Raw genomic sequence first — 22872 nt, forward strand, 5'->3', positions numbered from 1 at the left:
TATGTATAATCCTTTATTTGGTGTATTTATTTTCTGTATTAGAAAGTTACATATAGGCTTTCCCCCCCCTTACAAACAGATGTAAAAATCAAAAATAGAAATATATTATGACTAAAAAGGACTTTTACCAGGCATAGATGATTGGTTCAAAACTATAGAAAACATAGTGTAATTCACAAAATCTGTGGATTAAAGGAGAAAGAAATTATGCTTGTCAATAGGTACCAAAAAGCATTTGATGACATACAACTCTATGCATGAATAAAAGCTAGGAATAGAACAGAATGCTCTTAACTTGTTGAAGGTTGCCTACAGAAAACCCACTTAATGGAGAAGTGTTTAAGCAAACCTGTTAGATATAAAAAGGACAAGGATGACCACTATTCCCAGTACTATTCAGAATTGTTATGCAGGTCATATTGTAGCCAATACAATAAGAAAAGGAATAAGAACCACAGATATTGGAAAGAAAGAGGCAAAACATTCGTTTGCAGACAATATGAATGTAAGAGAATCAACTGACAAGTTACAAAAACTAATAAGACTTTAGGAGTGCTTGATAATGAGTCTAAAATGAAATGTGCACAAAAGCAATAAAATGTTACTAGAGGATATAAAAGACCTAAGTAGAGAGAGAGAGAGATTACATGTTCAAAGATGGAAGTTTTGGTAAATTTCAGATGTAGGTTTTTACCTAATCTGTAATTTAGTGCAACCTTAATCAAAATCCCAAAGGATTTATATTGGAATTTGACAAATTGATTTTAAGATTCATTTGGAAAAGTAAATGTGCAAGAATAGCCAAGATCAATTTGGAAAAACAGTGGGGGAGATTGCCTACCAGGTATCAAAATGCATTTTAAAGCTGTAGTAATTAACACAACTTGGTAGTGATACAGACATAGACCAAAAAAAATCAGTAGACTAGAATACAGTATAGAAAATGACTAATGTATACGGAAACTTAGTATATAAGAAAGGTAGTATTTGCAATCAGTGGAGAAAAGAAGGATGTTTAGCAGCTGGCTAGGCATTACAAAAATGATTAAGGGCCCTATTTCCTACATTCACTAAAATTTCATATGAATTATATAAACATGAAAAACAAGATGATGAGCTTATTAGAAAAAAATATAGATTATATTTATGACCTTGGGGTGGAGAAGCCCTTCTTAAAACACAAAATGCAAATGCCATAATTTACTAAATTTGGCATATCTATGTGAAAAACTGCATTCCAAAAAAAAAATCATAAAGGTTGAAAGACAAAGACTGGGAGAAACTACTTGCACTTATAAAGTAGACAAAGGATTAGTTTCCAGAATATATGAAGAACTCTTCCAGGTCATTGAGAAAAGGACAAACGTACAACAGAAAAATGGATATATTTTATACAGAAGAAATTCATAAAAAAGGAAACATATGACTTATGTGAAAAGCTGCACATCCTCTTATTCAAGGAAATTAACACAACAGGGTACTGTTTGCATTCTTCAAGTTGGCAAAAAGTAAAGGGTTTTGTAATAAGTATTGGCATGTATGCCTACACTGCCAATGGGAGTATACATTCGTGTACTTAGGCAAGTAGTCTGGTGTGGTATCTATTAAAATAACAAATGTGCATATTGTATTGACCCAGTTCCACTTCTTTGCATGTGTCCCAAAGAAACCCTCTCCTGCCTGCAGAAGGAGGCGTTTATAAGGGGATTCACTGCAGTGTTACTTATAATAGAAAAACACTGTAAACCACCTAAGTGATGTCAGTAGGAGATTAGCTAAATAAAGTGTGGTATATCTGTATTCTGGATTACTGCTTCATCTAATACAATGAGGGGCATCCATATTATTTACTGACATGGGACGGTCTTTGGGACGTCTTGATAGGATGAAATTGCAGAGGGACTCATAAACTGTGAGGTCATTTATTTTTTAAAAAAGCACAAAATGATAATATAGTGTGTATGTATGTTTACATGAATGTACACATCATATACATGTATATGTACATATACACGAAAGAATATACACCGAATCGATAGCATTGATTACTCTGGGGAGGGGACTAGGATTAGAAGGTGAAGGTGGTAAAAAGCCTTATCTGTAATATTTAACTTAACTAGGAGAAAATTAGTAAAAACTAATGCATGTGTAGAAATTAAAAGAAGCAGGAAAAAAACCCAGCAGGCAATTGGCATTAACATTTTGGCATATTCCATCTGGGTTATTTTTTCTACATTTTTTAATGTTTCTGATCTTTTTGGTGTGTTTTAAGTTATACAAGTAATATTTGCCTGTTAAAAACGACCAACTTGAAGGTAGGAAAGTAAAAATCCCCTTCTTCAAGGGTGACTCCTTTGCATAGCTTAGGGTTCATATTTTCAGTGTTTTTTCTTTTTTTCTGTGAATATATCATTATTTAAACAGGCATTTTAAAGCATTATCACTTGCTGTATTTTGAAACTTTACCATTCTCTTAAATATGGTCGAGAAGTCTCATTTTCTTTTTGAATGGGCACTATGTGCCAGATGCTGCCTGTGCTTGATATAGTATCTCATTTAAGTCCCTGAGTTGGATAGAGATGTGAATAACCCCACGTACATTAAATGGAGAAGATAATGCCCACCTCACAGAGTTTTGGGGATCTAGTGAGACATGCCTGCAGGGCACTTGGTAGACAGGGCCCAGCCTGAAGCAAGTGCTCATTAAATGTCTTGTGATGCTTATTATGAGCAGCGCAGCAGCAGCAGCGACTTCATTTGGGAAGCGAGAACCCTGACACTCTCAGATACTAAGCCTCTTGCCCAAGGCCTAAAATTTGAGAAGCCAAAGGGCAGGTTTCTTCTGGCTTCACGTCACATGTTCTGCCACTCCTGAAAACAAGGGTATCAGGCCCTTGGAGGAACATGGTAGGAAGTTTGTCAACCATAGGCCAACAGTGTCCCACTTTTGTAGGTTGGCACCCCTTCTACATGCATCTTTGCCTGTCTCAGTTGAAGAGAACTTGCTGTCTCTTCTTGGGCCAAAGGAACATAGAGGCCTTAGCGCCACTAAATAGCCAAGCCTAGTTTTATGTGAGTTTGAGGAGCTTGTTGCCATGGTGGAGGTGTTTTATTTCCCTTTTTTCCTGCCTGTTCCAGACACATGCCGGGGAGGTGATGATGCTCTTGCCTGTAGGAAACCCAGAGAGCTGGCCTGCCCTGGGCCCCTTTGGAAAACTGCGCCTGCTGGCTGAGGAGAGGACGGGAGGGAAGAGCGAGGCTTTCCCACGTCCTGCAATGGAGCAGGCAGGCGGGAGTCCAAGATTGCTGAACCACATCTCCAGTGGGCAGAGGAGTCCAAGTAGGACAGTGTCCGAGGAACTGGGCTCTTCTGTTTTTCATCGTGTGTGCATGTGTACACGTGTGTGTGTGGGGGTGCACGTGTGTGTGTGTTGGGGGAAGGGCTCTGACTATTGGTTACCCTTCATTTTATTCTTGAAAACTCTCGTGATTAATCAGATTAGCAAAGGTAGTTGAAGTAATTTACTTAATTGGTTTGGGCTTCATATTTTGAACTCCACCACCAAGACAGTGGGGGTGGGTCTCTGCAGGCCTGGGAAGTACCCATCTCTCACGTTGAAACCACGGCATAAAGCCCATTGCCACTCCTGCCCTTCCACTCTGCACCTCCAGCATTTAGGGGAGGTGAGGATGTGGTGGAAGAGAGCACAGCGTTTGTCATTCCTTTCCATCAAAGGTGATACATTTATTCAGTGACTCAGACCTGAGGCCAGTTCCCCCATCCACACAGGTGCATTTTGGGTTGTAATGCTAACATCGACTTTGGATAACGGCCTTTGGGGACTCATTTTTTGATCGTTAGGCAGTGAGAGGATCATCTCACGTGTAATGATTTAGAGGAAACACACAGGATGTGTGTCACACTGCTGTGCAGTGTGGGTTTTAGAGAGCAGTGACCCTGCTCCGTTCTGTGCCACTGGCACTTCACGTGAGTATGCAGTAAATAATGTTCATAGGCGGCAAGATTTAAGATGGAGGAAATCACTTCAGGTCCCAGATGATGTCATATGACTTTAGAAATAGGTGAAGGCAGGCCGTTCTGGGAATGCTGCCTTAGAGACTCAAGCTTCTAGTTTTAGCCTCAGTCTTCTGAAGTCCAATACATGGGAAAAATGCCACCACCAACAAGGATAGTCTTGTGGTCACTCAAAGCAGTGACCGGAGTTCTCTTAAGGCTCTGATTCTCTGACAGGACTGAGGTAAGTGGTAAGGACGAGGATTGTGAGGAGTCCTCCGCCCCCCTCCCACCCCATTTCTCACTTGGTGAGAAAGGAGAGCCACAAAGATCAAGAGCTGTCATCTTCAATCCTCTCAGTGTTAAATTCTGTTTAGCAAAAAACAAATCTCATTTAATTTCCTAATCTTTGCCCTTCCTTGTCCCTCTAACCCCAGCTTTGCACCCTATGCCATCAGACTACACATTGCCTGCCTCCCCACCCTCTCGTTGCAGACACCTGCAGGCCCACATGCCACTCCTCCTGTTCCTTGACCATCTTAGCTCCTGCTCACTGTCGCTGTGTCCATTTCAGCTCCGTCGTAATTCAGTTCTTTAGACACAGACAAGCCTTCAGTACCACGGGCCTCTGAGGTCACTGACCAGCTTGATTGTACCATCCTTATCATCTGCTCTGTCTCAGCCACTTGCTCCTACAGTCACACCTTAGCCATAGGTGTCGTCAGTAACCACACTCTAGTCCACGACATAATCTCAGTATCATGCCTCCCATTCTCTGACCGCTGCCTCCTGTCTTTCCATTTCTCTCCCTCTGGTGTCGCCCTCCAGCAATTCTTCAACCCCACCCAACCTGCAGTAAATGGACCCTACCATCTTTTCACTATCCTTCCCCCTAATTAAGATTCTCCAGTCCCCCATTGTCATTCCTTTCTACACACCCTCATTTCTCTTACGACCCACACCCCTCCAGGTTTAGTTCCACTCTCTGCCTTCTCCACATCTGCCCTGGAATAGCTGCACACGGCCGGATAAACATATGTTGGCTGATAAAATGTTAATTCACGACTGTGAAGGTCGAGTGTGCTCCTATCTCTGCGGTTCCACATTTCCCTAGTTCCTTCGCTCTCCGTGCTCCCAATCCTCACACCTCCTCTCCTCCTCACTCTGAGCTGCCACACTTGCTTCCTGCGTCACAGAAAATAGAGGCCATCAGAAGATGGCTTGCTCATGTCCCCCCGCCTCACAGCTGTGCCGGGTACCCTGCCTGCCCTCCTGTGACGGTGGTGAACTAGCTGTGCTCCTTTCTAAGTCCTACCTGTGTGTCCGTCCCACCGTCTCTCAAGCACCTGTGAGCAGCACCGCAGCGCTTGTCCTCCCTCTCTCTGGCATCGTCACATCGGCCCTCTTCACCAGGTCACTCCCACCAGCATGTAAACATGCTGTCATGTCTCCCACCTTGACCCTCCCACAACACTTCTCCCATTTTCCCTTTACAACAAGATTCCTTAACAGTAATCCACAGCCTCCTGTTTCCACTCTCTCTCCTCTCGTTTTCTCTTGAACTCTCTCTGGTTGGACTTCCATCCCCATCGTTCTACTGAAGTAGCTCTGGTCAAGGTCAACAATGGCTCTTCTGTTGGCAGAGAATAAGATTTTCTGTCTTCAAATTAACTGAGCAGCATTTGGCACATGGAATCAACTGACACCCTCCTTGCAAACACTTCCTTCACTTGGTTTCCTGGCGCTCCACTGGCCACTGGTCCTCCTTTCCTTTGCTGGTCCTTCCTTATCTCCTGAAGCTTTCAACATTGGAACGCCCAGGGCTCAGTCCTCTGACTTCTCTAATTACATCTACTCTCTCCATGACCTCTTGCATCTCACAGCTTTAAATAACAACTAGATGCTATGGAGTCCCAATTTTATGCCACAGTCCAAATCTCTCTCATGAATCCCACGCTTGTATATCTAACTGGCTACTCGAACTCTCCATTAAGGTGTTTAACAGGTGTCACCTAATAGATACCTGAGACTTTAACATGTTAGAAACTGAGCTTCTGAGCTTTCTCCCTAAACCTGGTCTCTCTTTAGTCTTCCCCACCAAAGGAAAGAATTCTAGCTGTCCATTTGTTCAGGCCAAACATTTTGGCATCATTTCTCTTTTCCCTCTTATACCCCACATCCAGTCCATCAGCCAGTCCTGTTTGTGCCATCTTCAAAATATATCCAGTGTCCAGCCTCATCTCACCTCTTTCATTACTATCACCTGGTCCAAGATACCGCTATCCATCACCTGGATTATTGCAGTTGCCTTCTAACTGGGCTCCCTCTCCTCCCACTCCTACCCCCACTACAATTCTCCACCCAGCAGCCAGAGTGATTCTTCTAGAACATAAGTCAGATCCTGTCATGCCTCAGCTTAAGACCTTCGCTCAGAGAAAAAGCCAATTTTCTGCTGAGGCTTACAGGATCTTACATGATCAGCCTCTCCCACCTCTGTGAGCTCATCTAGCATCTGCCCCCACTCTGCAGTAGCCACCTGGCTATGGGTCTCATCCTGGTGCATGCCAAACAGACTCACACCCCAGGGCCTTTGCACTTGCTCTTCCCTCTGCTTGCAATGCCTTTTCTCGGAGTTATTTGTGGCATTGTCTCCTCATTTCTGTCAGGTGTCCGCTCAAATGCCGTTAAAGAAAGCCTCCTCGCTCACCCTACATAAAATAGCAAATGCCTGCCCCCTGCAGCACACCCTGTCCTTCTAACTCTACTTAAAAATATATTGTTCTGGTCTATCTCCTGCTATTAGAATGTCCCCAGTATATAAAACAGTCCCTGACACTTAATAGGCCAGCAGAAATATTTCTTGAATGAATGCATGACTCTGAGATTGTATTTGAATTTTAAAGCAAAACTTTACAGATTCTTGAAGCTCATCTCAAAGCGAAGTAGACCCATGAAGATTGGATAAACTCTAGAAGCTTCTTTCCTTGAAGAATGGTCATCCAGATTTATACCCTGATGTAGCCTGGGCTCTGGAGAAATTGGCCAGCAGTCCTGGATGCGTGTGTGTTTCAAACGGAACTGAGGACACGAGATGAGCAATATTAACACTCAGTTTGTTTTCATCGGTCTGAACTTAGTTGCCGCTGCACCTGCTTTTTTATGCAGCTGACAGTTCCTCTCCGCCTTGCAGCTCCTGTGTATGCCCGGAGGCCATCCTGCGCCGCCTGTGGGGGCTTTTTTACCAGCTGGAAAAACGCCGTGGTGGTTATTCACCATCGGCAAGATCAGTGTCCTAGATTGTCATTTGTTTCTGTTTGAACTGTCCCTGGGAAGCTGAGGAGAAATCTGAACAGTGGATTCTACAGCTGTACAAGTTACAGCAGGATTTTTTTTTTTTCCCTCTTGCCTTAAAGCAAAGTTGCTTGTTTTAAAAGTGACCTAGAAGTGAACTCATGGTGACATTTAAAATTAGACAAATTGAAAAAGGCAAATGGGGCACTTTTGCATGTTCTGGAATTATTTGTCTTTCAGTGTTTGCTTTAAGCAAGCCCGATGAGAAGGGAGGAGCGTTGGCTTTGAAGGCAGACAGCCCTGGGTGACAGCAGCGGTGTCACCAGCTTGGAGGTGTGACCTTGAGCAAGCTGCTCAGCCTCTCTGGGTCTCAGTTTCTTCTCCCGTTGAGTGGGGACATTAACACTGACCTCTCAGACTTGCCCTGAGGCTTCAGTAGGATGACCTGGCTCGGTGCCTGGCACGCACATACTGTATTTGGGGGAGAGCTGGCATGGTGCTATTTCACGAAGAAGACTGTTCCTCTTATTACACAGAGGGAACATTTAGACACAGACGAGGGGCTGTCCCACAGCAAGCGGTGGGCAGCAGAGCCAGGCCCTGCCTACCAGTCAGGTGTTTCTCGCTGCGTGCCAGTTCTCTCTCCCCAACCTGTCGGCTCCAACCACACAGCCCAGCAGTATTCCTGGAAACCAGGGAAGGACTCCATTTTCATTTTCCAAGAATCCTTCCCTTCCCATCCCCTTTCCTGGTGCAACTGACTCTTAGCAATTACCTGCCACATGTTTCTTGTACATGTCCTCTTTCTTCCGGTTGGAATTGTTCCCAATTAGGACTGAGCTAATTAACAATAGCAGAACAATTTAAATTTCCTTTTTGTAAGAATAAGGCCCTCCCTTTTTCTATTCTCTGGGCATAATTTGATTAAAACGGGAGCGGGGGTAGGGGCGGTAGAATAAATGGATACAGAGGTGGACACAGAGGTTGTTCAAACAAATAGAATCTTTGGGAAGAAAAATCTTGCCAAGGCAGATTTTGCAGGTAGAATGTTCTAGACACCTGCCCAGGCTTCTCTCCCGGTGCTGATTAATGCCGACCGTTAATCTGGGCATCTTGCAGAGCAGCTCTTCCTCCAATATAACACCTTTCCAGCTGTTTTAGCCAATACTCATTACACAGACTAGAAGGCCAGGCAGCAGGTGGAGTCGAGGGACGTCTGCTCTGGACTTGGTCCCGTCTGCCTGCTGTCTGCCACCAGGTGTCAGCAGAGCCTGCCTGGGCCTCCAAGAGCGAGGGCGGAGAGGGCCGGGCGTCTGTCGGTGACTGTGCTTAGTGGGTAGGCTTGTCCATCTGTCACGTCAGCCTTGGAGGCCGTTAGCTGACAGTCAAAGCGTTCAGCCTGTCAATGGTACAGAATGTTGTACTTGTGTTCAAAAGCGATCGTGTGGTTGCTGCTGCCTAAAATTTTGATTTACTTCAAAAGCCGGTGCCTAATTATTTCAAAGCCAATACCTAACTTTAATCAGACCTCTGTAATCTTACTTATTTCTAAAATGAATACCAGTAACGTGTTAACGCTTTGGAAAATGCCCCTTCTTCTTTGTAGCTTCTTTTTTTTTTCGCCAAGATTGACACCTGAGCTAACAACTGTTGCCAATCTTACTTTCTTTTTCTTTCTGCATTTTCTCCCCAAATCCCCCCAGTATATAGTTGTATATTTTTTGTTGTTGTTGTGGGTCCTTCTAGTTGTGGCACATGGGACGCCGCTTCAGCGTGGCCTGATCTGTGGTGCCATGTCTGCACCCAGGATCTGAACCAGTGAAACCCTGAGCCGCTGAAGCGGAGCGCAGGAACTCAACCACTCGGCCACAGAGCCGGCCCCTGTCGCTTCTTTAAAGCTAAGGATTGACAGGTGGCAAGCAAGTGTTACCAGAGCCTTTGTTAAAAGCTTCCAAGGGTACAGTATTTTCTGCAATGTCTTTTGTTTGGCTGAGGTGATAGTTAAACAAACTGCTTCTTAAACCACTGATAGTAGAGAATACATTCCGCTAGGGGAAGGGCTGGGAAGCTATTCCTTGCGCAGAAAAGGCGAGCCGTAAAGCAGTGCCTACAGCTTTGGGAGCCAAGAGTGACTCCTGCCCCAGGGACACGGGGACTGTCTTGCACCAGGAGGTATCTCTGCCCTTCTGAGGGCTGGAAGTTCCCACATGTGATTCAACGAGGCCATTAACTCTTTGAATGTTTACAAAAAACCTTGTGTTTGTTTCAGGATTATTTTAAAAATTAAGAAATATAGCTTCAAGTAGTGAACCTGAACTAAAAATCCGTCTGCTTTGGTGCAGGACTACCTCCGTGGGTTCTCCGCATGGTTCAGCTCAGGTCTGGTCGACAGAAGAGAACTATTTGGGCAGAGGGCTGAGTTGGTGCTAGGAGCAGAGCTGAGAGGAGGGCTGAGGTGGCAGGGTGTCTTTACAGCTTTGGGGATTCTGTTGTCTAATTTCAGTCCCCAGTCCTGTCAGTGTCACTGAGCTGTTGCGTGCACGCACCACAGCTGGTAGGTGCTTCCAGACTAAGGTGCTGAGGAGAGACTTGGTCAAGTGGAAGATGAAACATGGAAGCTGGAAAGGAGAGAGGAGAATCCTGAGAAGGCCTATTTGAGGTAGGAGCTCTTTCAACCCCTCCCCAGCTCTCCCTTTGCCAAATGCTTATGGCCCTGGGCTGAATGGGACACTCCTGACCTAGTGAGCATTCTGTGGTCTTAAGTCTCCCACGTATGACCGAAATGTGTTGAGTCCTGTTGATGAGGATTATTTTGGGCTGGTTACTTTTAAAAGCTGCAGACGGGAAGGAGACTCTGCAAAGTAGAATTTGCTTGCCCTTTGTTAAGAAATATTTGCATTTGTAAGGGAGGTCTCCATCTGTGGGGGTGTCTCCCTCTCTGCACCAGGAAGAGGGGGGGATGACCTTATCTCTAGAAACTCTTAATGGGGAAGGCAAGGACATCCTGACTTAATCCGGTCTGATTCTTATCTAAAGTTATAGGGCCACCCAATAACCAGACCCCACCTGCACTGATACCATTTTAACGACTTTTTTTATATATTCTTTCCTTTGTCTTGTAAAGAGATAACTCACATACCTATGTCTTAAATTTAGCCCTGCCCTCAACCCATGCCTGCAGCTCTTCCGGCCCATGGGTCCTGTCCCCGTGCTATTCCACACTATTCTCTGAATAAAAGAGCACTACTGCCAGACCTTGAGAGTCCAAGAAATCTTTCTTTCCACTCCTTGGCTTGCCGAGCCTGCGTCACTGTTATACAAAGGTCCTGGCAACTGGCCTTCCTCAGGGTCTCCAGATCAGAGGGACAGAGCAGCTGACTGAGACAGGAATATGTGCCTGCCTCTCTGTCTTCTGCCCTCCTCTCATTCTAGGCTAGTTGGGCTCTTTGGTGTCCTAGCCCAGAGGCCCTTGAAGGTTGAAAGCAGAGGAGCTTGAAGACAGATTCCTTCAGCCTCTGCTGAGAGTCTTAGCGGGTCAGGCAGATTTTGCTAGACGGCTTGAAGTGGAGGGGAGTGGGGGAGGGGGAGGGGGCTGGAGAGATGCCCCAAGGCGGAGGGGATGGAGGCCTTGCAGGTGTGAGTTCCAGGGGGGAGGTCTGACCTCAGAGGGAAAGAGCTGCCCTTCCTTGCTTTCCTCTACTCCCGGTTTCTGGAATCCTTTATCATTTTCTTTCTTGTTTCACTCACTTGTTGGGCTGTAGCATGACCTCTAGTTTGTTGTTGGGGCTGTGGGGTTGATTCTGACTCCCAGCGCCCCTGTGGACAGCAGAGCTGAACCCTGCCTGGTCTGTCTGCGCCATCCTCTCCCTTTCCTGCGCTCTATCAGACAATGCTCTGCTGCTGTTCACAGGGTTTTCATGGCCAATTTTTTGGAAGTGGGTGACCAGGTCCTTCTTCCTAGTCTGTCTGAGTCTAGAAGCTCTGCTGAACCCTGTCCACCATGGGTGGCCCTGCTGATATTTAATATACGGGTGGCATGGCTTTCAGCATCAGAGCAACATGCAGCTGCCACAGTACGACAACTGACTGGTGAGTGGTGTGGTTCTGTGACCAGGAAATGAACCCGTGCCATGGTGATGAGAACCCAAGATCTTAACCACTAGACCACCAGTAGCCTCTCGCAGTTTCCTAAAAATGGGTGCATAGATGATACATGCTTTAGAATGTTTGAAAATGTCTTTATTTTTCTCTCAGGTACTGTTGGTGGGTATTAAAGTCTAGGCTGAAAACACCTCTGTTCAGAATTTTGAAGGCACTGTCCCATTGCCTTTGGCTTACAGGAAGCTGTTGAAAGGGCCATTCTAATTCTTATTTCTTTGTATGGAAACTGTTTTCTCTCTTTAAAAGCTTTCAGGACACTCTCTCCATCCCAGGTGTGCTGAATCTCACAACTTTGTGCTTTGGTGAGGGGGTGCTTTAAATCTTTGGGCTGGGTATTCGGTGGACCCTTTTAATCTGGAAACCCCTGTCTTTCAGTGTGGGGAGATTTTCTCGTATAGGTTGATCGTTTCTTTCGTCTCTGTTCTCTCTGACATTCCTAGTAGCCAGAAATGAGATTCCTGGATTTTTCCTCTAAGTCCTTAATCTTTTGTCTTCTGGTTTTCTTTTTTGGGAAACTTACTAAGCTTTATCTTCCTTTTTTCCTATTGATTTTTAAATATTTCTGCTATCACATTTTCAATTTCTAGTTCTCTGTTTCTTTTCTACAGTATCCTTTTCTTAGGGGTGTAATGTATTCTCTTTTCTCTCTAAAGACGTTAGTTGTAGTTTTACTTAAATGTTTTATTCCACTCCTCACATTGTCTCTGGTTCCTCCGGGTTCCTTTTCCCAGTTTGCTTTGGTTTCCTTCTTACGTGGTAGAGGCATTTCTCACGTCTGTCCATTTATACTGAGGCTCAAGGTGCTAAAAAGCTCCTATGAGCGCTCTAAGCTTGGGTGGGACCTGCTTCTCCACGGAGCTCCAGGTGCCAGAGTCCAAGAGGAAACCTCCAGTCTCCTGCCTGGGAATGGCGTGCGGCTCCCGGGATTCAGAAGGGGAAGAAGCCGGCGTCTTGGTCAGCCCTCTCCCCAGCACTTCAGCTGCAGCTTCCTCAGCTCCATCTGGGCAATTCCTACCCCTCCATCCACTCTCCATCTTCAGAAATGGGATGAACTCGCTTGTCCCTGATGTCTTCTCTCCTGGTCCCACTTTCTTCATGGGCTTGCATTGATATTATCCTTTTACTCTTATTTTCGAGGGGTTTCCAGAGGAGGTGATATAATGAATGTGGGCAGTCTACCACGTTTAACTGGAGGTCTGCTTGCCTTCTTGCTTCCTTCCTTCTTTCCTTTTAAAAAAATTCAAGTATAATCTGTAGTGTACAGTTCTATGAGTTGTGACAAATGTGTAACCTACATCCCAATCTCTATCTTTACAGAACACATTCATCATTCCAGAAATTTCCTTCATGGCCCTTTTCAGTTCCCTCCCTGCCTCTCTGCCATCAACAGCCACTGTTCTGATTTCTGTCACCCTAGATGAATTTGGGGCCCTTATTTTTGAATGTCTGAGGAGAATATACATGCGGTCCAAATCACTCTCCCAAGTTAACTGACTCAAGAACAACTTTATTGTTACAAGAAATCGGAATTTAAGTGAGAGCCACGCTATTTTATATATATAAAAAATAAACACAGAATTTTGTACAAATCTAGCCTCCTTCTTCAGGAGGGAAGAAGGTTTATCGTTTCCTGGAAAGGCTTTTGAGGAAATCAGTTTTCTCCATAACCAACAGAACTGTGTATCACGTACTTAGTTGAAAAGTCAAGTAATCAAAAAAGATCCTTGATGTCTTTGAACAGACATTGTGTCCCCTTTGGATCTTCAAGGTCATACTCCTTGTTGTTCTTCTGAGCAAAAACTGAGATTTCCCTTGTTTTCAAATGTATATCTGACCTCTTATCAAAACATATATGATTGGCCATCCTTTCCGATACCTTCTGAAGTGTGTGCACATGTGGGCACAGGCCCTCACGGCAAGGGTGGCGGTGAGGGGTGGACCTTGGGTGGCACTGTGTGCATAGAGGGAACCTGCAATGTGTTAAGAACTGGGGTGTGCTGGTTGCCTGGCTTCTGGCTGGTGGTTGCTCCCTCCATATAAACTCTCCATGAATGACAAAAGCCATATTTAAAAATGCCAAGTCTGAGTTGCTTTCCCACAGCAAGGTTCAGCAACCTTGCAGGACAAGCCAGGCCATCAGAAGGGAGATGGGGCCGGGTGCAATGACAGCTGGCGCTCAGTGAGGGCACACCCTGGGCCGGCTGCACTCAAGCACTGACATAGGGTCACTCAGTTACCCCACTAGTAAGGGGCGCAGCTGGAGTTTCGAGCCTGCTCATAACCAACTCTCACACTGTCTTGTAAAGGAGGCAAGGGGCACTCTAAGGGTAAAAGGGAGGATCCTTATACTCACCGAGTGTCTTAGAAAACATTTCCTAATTGTAGTGAGTGAGTGCTTTTTCCTTTCACTCCTTTCTGATACCTCCTCAAGATGAGTCAGCTCAGACTTCCTGGAATTAACATCTCCTAAGAGCACCCTTGCTTTTCTTTCCACTGCTTCGGCCCTGTTTGGGCCCTCATCATTTCTCATCTTGCCCATTGAGACAGTGTCCCATCTGGTGTCCTTACGGCAGACTCTCATCCATCGAGTCCATCTGTCACACTGACTGTCAGAGTGATCTCTTAAAAATGCCAGTCTGACTATGTCCCTCCCCATTTAAAACCCCCCGATGGGTCCTTCAGGATAAAGTGCTCACTCTAGCATGGTGTTGGGAACTTCTTGGTTTAATCTCTAACCACATCTCCGACGTTTCTCTGATTTTAATTTGGCGCCTTCCTCCTCTCTCCCACAGCCCTCCTCGCTGCCCTTTGCCCATTCCCTCTGGACACATGCGGTCACATACGTCAGGTTTCTCACACTGTTCTCTGGAATCTTCCACCCTCTCTCCACTAGACCAGTGTCCATCTTGGGAGACAAGAATCAAGGATCACCTGGTCTCTAAGATCTTCTCTGACCCACCCCTCCCACCACCTCATGACCAGTAGACTTGACTATGCTCTCCTTTGAGTCCTCACCATGTCCTGGCCAGTCTATTACAGTAATTATTACATGCTGTGGCCTTGCTTTTTATATGTTGATCTTCCCCACAAGATGGGGCTCTGCCCGAGTGTGGGGAACGGGTCTTATTCACTGTTGCAGCTCCACTGCCCGGCACATAGCAGGATTTAATAAGTTTATAGACCATTTATTTATGTAGGAATGAATGGATTCACTTTCCCTAGTCATCATATACTCTTCTAAAAGTCACTAGACTTTCTGGAACTTATATTACAGAATTCACATACCAGCAATAATATCCAGATAACTCAGCCTATGCCAAAATTGCCTTGGAGATTATCTGTGCCTCCCAGCTAGGACCACAATTTCTGCTTCTTTTATATTCTCTCCATGCCCTGATGCAGCATGGGATGGGCACTACCTATTTAAAATGTATTTGTTGATTTCAGGTGGCGAGGTGTTGGGGGTGGGATACGAAAGGCAGAAAATGTGGTCCCGCAACTGAGGCCCTGCCAGAGAAAAAGGGAGCTAGGACAGATCCGGGGGAGAAAAAGCCCCACTAAAACCAACTGTCAAGACTTTCCTCCAAAGTCCCCAAAGATGTCTGCACACATCCCAGGAGCAGCCCTTCCGAGCCGCGTGACCCTGGAGGTCTTCCTTCACCGTGTGATTTGTTGCAGGAGAAATAAGGGAGGCGTTTCGAAGCAGTGAAGGTCACTTTGTTCTGAGACTACGGCACTCTATCATGTTAAGTAAAATGTCACTTGATAGTTATTGTGTCATTCTTCTCAAATGATTTTATGCACAGTAGATAATTTTATTATATATATGTATATAGAGAAGAGTTGGATTTGATTAAATTACTGATTTTTAAGAAATTGGTAAGAACATGAAAACAAATGTGTATCCTTTGTTTAAGGAAACCTGAGGAGGGAATTCTAAGATAGCGATGGTTGGCCAGGACAGTGGTGGGCTTTTTCCTGTGACCGCCCTTATCTGATCTTCTGCACGAGCCTGGGACATAGATATCGTGTCCTCTCCTTATGGATGAGAAAACCAAAGCTCCGACACATTAATTTGCCTGAGGTCTCTACAGCCAATGTTGCAGAGTGTAGGCTCCAAACTTTAGAGGTCGTTCACATTATGCTACCTATAGATATTCAAATCTAAATTCATTCACATGAAATTCGGGGTTAAATCCGTTAGAAATTTGTCAACCATGAGTTTCTGTTGGCAATACCCATAGTATATCGATTCCTTTTTATTTTTTATCTATGTACATGTATTTAAGTTTTAAACCTGAAAAATATTTTCGCTGCTAGATTGGGGGGATAAATGGATGCACAGTATAGAAAATAAACACAGGCTGATGTACCTCAGTATTTCCATGTAGGAACAGCATGAGGACACCTGGAATAGTATTTCAGGTGCAGGTAATTTGACAATGTATACCTAAATCAATATTACACAAACCCAATGACCCATCGAGGCCTCTTTGGGTATTCTGTGGGCACAGTGACATACTATTTAAGAGCAGAGGCTCTGGGGTCCATATGACTGTGGCCAGTTTACTTTGAGCCCCATTTCTCTCATCTGTAAAATTAGGCTAATAGTGTCTACCGCATGGTATTGATTAAATATCAGGATGTGTGTCAAGTGCTTAGCACACTGCCTGTCCACCGTATGGCTCAGTGAGGGGCAGGTGGCTCTCGTCAGTAGCTGGATACACACACTCCTTGGCATCAGTTAGCAAGGTGCACTCTCCTCATTAGGAAGATTGAGAGGACGCCAAGAAACTGAAGTTGGCTGCTGGCTAATCATGGAAGGCTTCTGGGAACCCTAGTGTTTGGAAGGAAAAAAGACGGGGCTTCGAGCAGGCATGAGCATGATGTCTGAAACCATTTTCACGTCATGGGTGAGCGCAACGAAAAGCTGGATCCTACCAAGAGGCCAACGCCGAGTGTCTTGGTTGTGTTCCCGAATGACTGGTCATTTCATCACGCAGTCGAATAGGGCTGTATTCTGGACTTTCTGGGCAGTCTCAGAGTCCAAGATTCAGTCCTATCATCAAAGCCCAATTTCTGATTTTGGGATTTGATAATGGGCACCTAGAAGTGGAAAAATCCTCCGACCTCAGTCTTTACATTTAATTTAAATAAATTTAATTTAAATAAAATTTTAAGTTTTATATTGTAAAATAGAAATGGGACAAGGAGAAGAGAAAGGGGAGAAATAGGAGCTGATGGGAGGAGTGCAAGAAGGACCGAGGGAGGAGGAAGTCAGAACCAATGCACACCCTGGGTTGGACGCCCAGGAGTGTCGGGAGAGGGCTTGCAGCACTGGGGGGCAAGCACGTTACATGAACCAAAGACCCGGAGGGCAGGGAGGATAGCAATAGAGGCTGCGGGGTGCGGAGCCCCTGCGCACCCCCTGGTCCCCCTTGCCCCTGCCCTTGGTGCCACCACTGGCATCCAGCCTGAAGCCTTGAGGGAGATGTCGCCAGCATCTCTCAGGGATCCTGGGCCTCCTGCCAGGGGCCCGGTAGAGAGATTTCCCCAGTTGAGAGGGGGCCTACCCGGACCACGCTCCACCTCGAATGGCCCAGTTAATTATTCCCGACACTCACCTAAGGTGTTCAGCTTTCACGGCTCCTCCTGTGCTCATCCACAAGGAAAGAACCTCGGAAGTGGACGCTCTTTCGGAGGGACTTAGAAGAATTCTCCCAAGGGCAAGAAGGTGGTTTCCTATCTCAGCCCTGAGGTTTTAAAAGAGTGAAATGAGAGTGTTTTGTGATTCTGGGCTTCATGCTTTCACCCTATTCCCCATTTCATCACACCCCTCAGTGCTATGAAATTTGGATTATTTTTTAATCTTCCCTTCCCATTTTTGTTGTTCTGGTATTGAACTGATTATGCAGAACTGTGTGTTGATGTCACTGTGGCACCTTTCCTCCAGGGACAGAGCTGTGCTTTCTGAATGTCCCCCTTAATCCTCTTCTGGAGGGAGGCTGCACCAGGGTGCTCACCCCATCCATCAGCGCCCGCCAGGACTGACACTTTACAGCCGGTGGTAACCTGGGCCACCCAGAACAGGAGGTTTCGAGGTGCCAAGATCTCAAATCCATTGCCCACTCCTCTAGCCATCCGTCTAGGTGACACGGGTGGTTAAAAGAATAAATGCATGAAGATGAAGCCAGCTCTGCCTGCGAAAGAGAATAGAAGGCAAGTTGGCTGCAGGCTGTCACCTGGAATCACCTACTGGGATGTGCTGAGTCACCCCGAGACAAAGGACAGAGAGGAGGCTTGGTGAGTGACAGGCCCCCCTGCAGAAGCTTCAATTCAAAGTGAAAACAGATTCTCTGCACCAGAGCCAACCTCTCAGTGTAAGATATTTCGCTCTTCACTCAGGGATGTTTGTGATAAATAGATCGACCCAGGAATGCCTCCTTCCATTTTTCATTTATAACTTCAACTCTAGACACCTCACTTTCCCAAGTTTTTACATCATCATGGCCTTTCCAGAACTTTCCAGAGCATGTACAGTTTACTCCTAGTGTATCTGGGGAAGACTTCTGTGGTAGCACAGTAAGAAAGTTACTTGTTTCCCTTCTCTTCCCGATCTGCTGTTTCAGTGGAGGAGGAGACCTCGGTTTGGTGTTGACACATCCTTATGATTTCCTCAGCCTCATTCCCTCCTGTCTATTGCATATATATATATATATATATATATATATATATATATATATTTTTTTTTTTTTTTGGTGAGGAAGATTGGCCCTGAGCTAACATCTGTGCCGATCTTCCTCTATTTTTTATATGTGGGATGCTGCCAGAGCATGGGTCGATGAGCAGTGTATAGGTCTGCACCTGGAATCCCGAACCGGGGAACCCCAGGCCACAGAAGCAGAGGTCGCAAATTTAACCACTACACCACTGGCAGCCCCTGTTCTGTATTTTTAAAGACAGACCAGGGCCACTCCACTAAGCATTTGAGCAGGTAAACATGTAGCTAGAATTTAATAACACTATTTTGTTTTTATTTATTTTAAGGTTTTATTTGTTTTAAGGCTTTATGACAAGTAATACCGGTTTTCCATTAACGTTAGAGGTGCTTATTTAGCAAACGCTTAACATAGCACTTACTCTGTGGAAGGCCTGTTTCAAACGCATCACAAAGAGAAAGTCCTAGGATTCTCATAACATAATCATAAACCTCTGTGATAACAACTATAATCACCCTCGTTTTATAGATGGGGAAACCGAGGCACGAGTGGGTTAAATGAGGTTAGGAAGTGGCAGAAGCAGCGGTTGAAACTGGGGCAGCTTGGCTCCAACCTTTGTGTTCTTAACCTCTGCGCCGTGCTGCCTCTCCAGAAGGAACACTTGAAAAATGAACGTATTCAAGGAAAGAAGTGAGTTGTTTAAAGAAAACATTGATATAAGAAAAATAGGGTTCACGCACTGTTGGAAACAGCAGAAATTGTGAAGTTGAGCTAAAAGGAGTGCAGCTGGTGGCTACCCTGGCCTGCAGAATGAAGAAGGGGCAGCGGGTTAAACAGGACCCCAGACACAGTACACCCCACCCAAAGGGTCCCGGAGCTGCAGATGGAAGTTCTTGCAGGTTGATTCTGTACTAGAGACACCTTGCGGGAGGAACATGTTTGTAGTAATATGGACATGCACGCCCCGCACGTGCACGTGCACGTACACGTACACACGTACGTGCGTACGCACGCTGCTGTTTTTCCTGTCCCGGATTGAGACACAGCGTTATCTTTACCCTTCCTTATCTTCTGTAACGTGTATTGTCTTTTTTAATTTTCACGACAGCCCATGGAGTGGTTTTCATCCCCACTCCCCAGGATAAGCTGGGGAATTTGTCCGGGCCCCTCTCGGGGTGACAGGGCGGAGCAATGCCGGGAGCTCAGCCCAGGCCGCTCCTGAAACCCAGCAAGTCTTAAACCAAGGCGGTACTGTCAGTGACTTGTTGAAAAGTGAGCTCAGTCTTCTCGCATTCTCTTCCAAAAAAAAAAAAATGTTGGGTCCAAACGTGACTCTGGGCCACGATTCTGAGACTCTTGGATTTAAATAATAAATAATTTAAATTTTAGAGGTTGATTTGGATTTGCCAGCTCTTTATGTCACCAAGGAAGGACATTAAAAACAAATCCATACTTCCCTAAATAGCAACAAAGTCCATGTATCTGCGTGTGTGCGTGTGCAAACGTGTGTGTGTGGGCATGTATGTATGTATATGTATCCTATATGTATTTTTTTCTTTTGGGGGAATATTAGCCCTGTGCTAACATCTGCCGCCAATCCTCCTCTTTTTGCTGAGGAAGACTGGCCCTGAGCTAACATCCATGCCCATCTTCCTCTACCTTATATGTGGGATGCCTACCACAGGATGGCATGCCAAGCGGTGCCATGTCTACACACAGGATACGAACCAGCGAACCCTGGGCCACCAAAGTGGAACATGCAAAGTTAACCGCTGCACCACAGGGCTGGCCCCTGTATACTATATATTTTTAAAAACAAATGAAAACTTCTTCATGGAACCAAATTGGCAGTGTTGGGGAGCCACTGTCTGGAGTGCCTGTCTGCTATTTCTGCCGTCTCCTGTTGGCTGCTTAATTATCTTAATTTTAAAATTATCTCCTTCAAGTGTTACCAAGAAGGTATCTCCCAGTTATCCTGAAACTGACTCTTTTGATTGTGGACTGTCCTAGCTCTTACTTTCTGCAGGTTTTTAAAAAGCTCCTTCACACCCAGCACCATCTCCAGTGACACAATAAGTCCTAGGAGGCTGTGAGCTACAGGAGGGCGGCTGCAGTGTCTGTCTTGTTCCCTGCCCTGTCCTGGAACCTAGCACAGTGCTGGCATATAGTAGACACACAGTAACTGTTTGTTGAGTGACTGAATGAATGAACGAATGGCTGATGAAAGGGAGAATTACATTTTGAATTCTTTGTGTGCAGATCTGAATAACTCAACATATGACATATTTGTAAATTACAGTGCATAATAATGAGAGGTACACTGTTAACCCACCAAACAACTTAAGAAAAAAGCTTGAGTGTGCCTCCCCTCTCATTCTCCTTGCTTTCCTCAAAATAAAAACCATCCTGAATTTTGGGTTTATCATTCCCTTGCTTTTTAAATGTGTAGTTTTAAAAATCACGTATGTACGTATTCCGTGCTAAATTTTGTGTTTACCACCCTTGCTTTCTTAAAATAGTTTTTAAAATCACATATGTATGTATCTCTAAACACTGTATTGTTTGGTTTTTGCCTGGTTTCTGAAGTTTATAAAAATGTACCATACAGCTTATTATTTTTTCCTACTTGCTTTTTTCACTCCATATTATGTTTCTAGATTTCACCGGAACAAGAGGTGGTTTATTTTCCTTGCTGACTAATAAATAGGCCATCATCTGAACAGTACAATTTATTCACACTTTTTCCTGTCAATGGGATTTGGGTTGTTTCCACTTTGGGGCAATTATGAACAATCCTGCTATGAACATTCTTTTTAAAAACAATTTTAGTTGTTAAAGTAACATCAGATACACACATACACACTTGCACACGTGTATATATAGCATAAGAAAAAATGAAAAGTTAATGAATTAAAAAGTGAACACCTTTAAACACCCCATGGAAAGGAGACCAGCTCTGACCCCGTCCGCCCGCCACGCTGCCTTTCCGGAGCACATCACCCGCCTCCTCCAGCCTGACTTCCGTCTGATCGCCTCTTTTACTTTCCTTTGCGTAGTATCACCAATTCCAAAACTACCACTCAGCTGTGCCTGTCTTTCAGCTCTCCTTTCATCTGTAGGCTCCCACTCCACCTCCCCTCCTTCCTCCCGCCATTTTGAAATATTAGGTGACAGTTTGCACCTGTGCGTTTCCCTGGCCTGCTTTTATTGTCTGCAGGGATGTTACTCTCCTTACTTTTTCCTTGAATAACGGTGTGGGATTTGACTTCAATCCTTTTCTGTTACTTATGTGTACATGAGATTAGATTTCCGGGACTTTCACACGGGAGGTCTAACTGAACAGTGGTTCTGATGTCACAACCTCACAGCGCCCTCTCTGCTGTTTTTGTTAAGTAGGAAAGAACTATGGCACCTCACTTAGACATCTTCTGACTCTGTTCTGTACTTTTATGGGGAGCCTCTTTTTTTCTTTTCTCTCTTTTCCTGACCTGCTCCATTTGGATTCTCTTCCAGCAGTTACTCCTCAGCTGGGGTTCGTCCTGGATGGGAGCCTGGGCTGGTCAGTTCTGAGGGTTTCCTAGGCCGGGTCCGCCCCTTGTCCCCAGTTGCTGGCGGAGTACGCGCCTCCCTCCTGGCGACGGGCGCGCTTCTCCGCTTGGCCCGCTGGCTTTTCCGTGACTCACTGTCGTTATCTGGGGTCCCTAGGTTTGTGAGGAGGGCCATTGCTCCCTCCAGCTTCCTCTGACACAGCGGCGGCGGCTGCAGGTCTCGTGGGTGTGTCTCCATCCACTGGGGTTTCAGGGTTTGTGGGATCTGTGTCATCTAGTTTGTCGCAGTCATTGCCTGTGGGGTTTTAGTTTGCAATCCTGGCTGCTGTGTGTATCCTTCTGCGGGATTTGGAGAGATTAAACAGTTACACCAGCACGGCTGCTGCTCCCCAGAATCCCCATGAATATGGTTATCCACGTTTACTGCGGTACACCTACAAGAATTTTTCTAAGTGTACTGAAGGGAGAAATTACAGGTTCTCAGGGCAAATATCTGACATTACAAGATAGTGCTAAGTTGTTTTCTAAACATGTTGTATGGGGGCTGCCCGCGGCCAAGTGGTTAAGTTTGCACGCTCCGCTTTGGCAGCCCAGGGTCTTTGCCAGTTAGGGTCCTGGGCATGTGCATGGCACCACTCATCAAGCCATGCTGAGGTGGCGTCCCACATAGCACAACCAGAGGCACTCACAACTAGAGTATACAACTGTGTACTGGGGGGCTTTGGGGAGAAGAAAAAAAAAAGGAAACACTTGTTAGCTCAGGTGCCAATCTTTAAAACAAATAAATAAAGATGGATCAATTTATGCTGTCATCAGCAGAATACAGAAGTCCCCATTGATCCGGATGCTTGCCAATATTTGGTATTGTCTGACTTCTTGATTTTCCCTATCTGCTAGATGGAAATAGTTATCTTTTTGTTGTCTTCATTTGAGTTTCGCTGAACCCTAATGAGGTCAAACACCTTTTCATAGGTTTATTTTTTCCCTATATAGTCTATTCTATGAATTGCCTCTTCATGTCTTTTGTCCAGGGTTCCTTTGGGTTGTCATTTTTTTTTAATTGATTTTAGTTCTTGCAAAGTATATTTTCTGTTTTTATTTTACATTATTTATGGTGGATTTTGATGAACAGTTCTTA

At 45.2% G+C, this 22872-nt stretch overlaps 1 long non-coding RNA gene across 1 annotated transcript; it reads right to left on the bottom strand.

The window, feature by feature from the left end:
• Nucleotides 1-11677: 11677 nt before the first annotated feature.
• On the bottom strand, nt 11678-21781 carry LOC139076756 (uncharacterized). The gene is made up of 3 exons (XR_011528669.1): nt 21675-21781; nt 17092-17220; nt 11678-12694 (listed from the first exon to the last, which is right to left on the bottom strand). It is a non-coding gene; the product is annotated as an uncharacterized lncRNA (long non-coding RNA).
• Between the last annotated feature and the right edge of the window lie 1091 nt (nt 21782-22872).

This window comes from Equus przewalskii, chromosome 17, assembly GCF_037783145.1.
Source record: "Equus przewalskii isolate Varuska chromosome 17, EquPr2, whole genome shotgun sequence".
NCBI classification, from domain to species: Eukaryota; Metazoa; Chordata; class Mammalia; order Perissodactyla; family Equidae; genus Equus; species Equus przewalskii.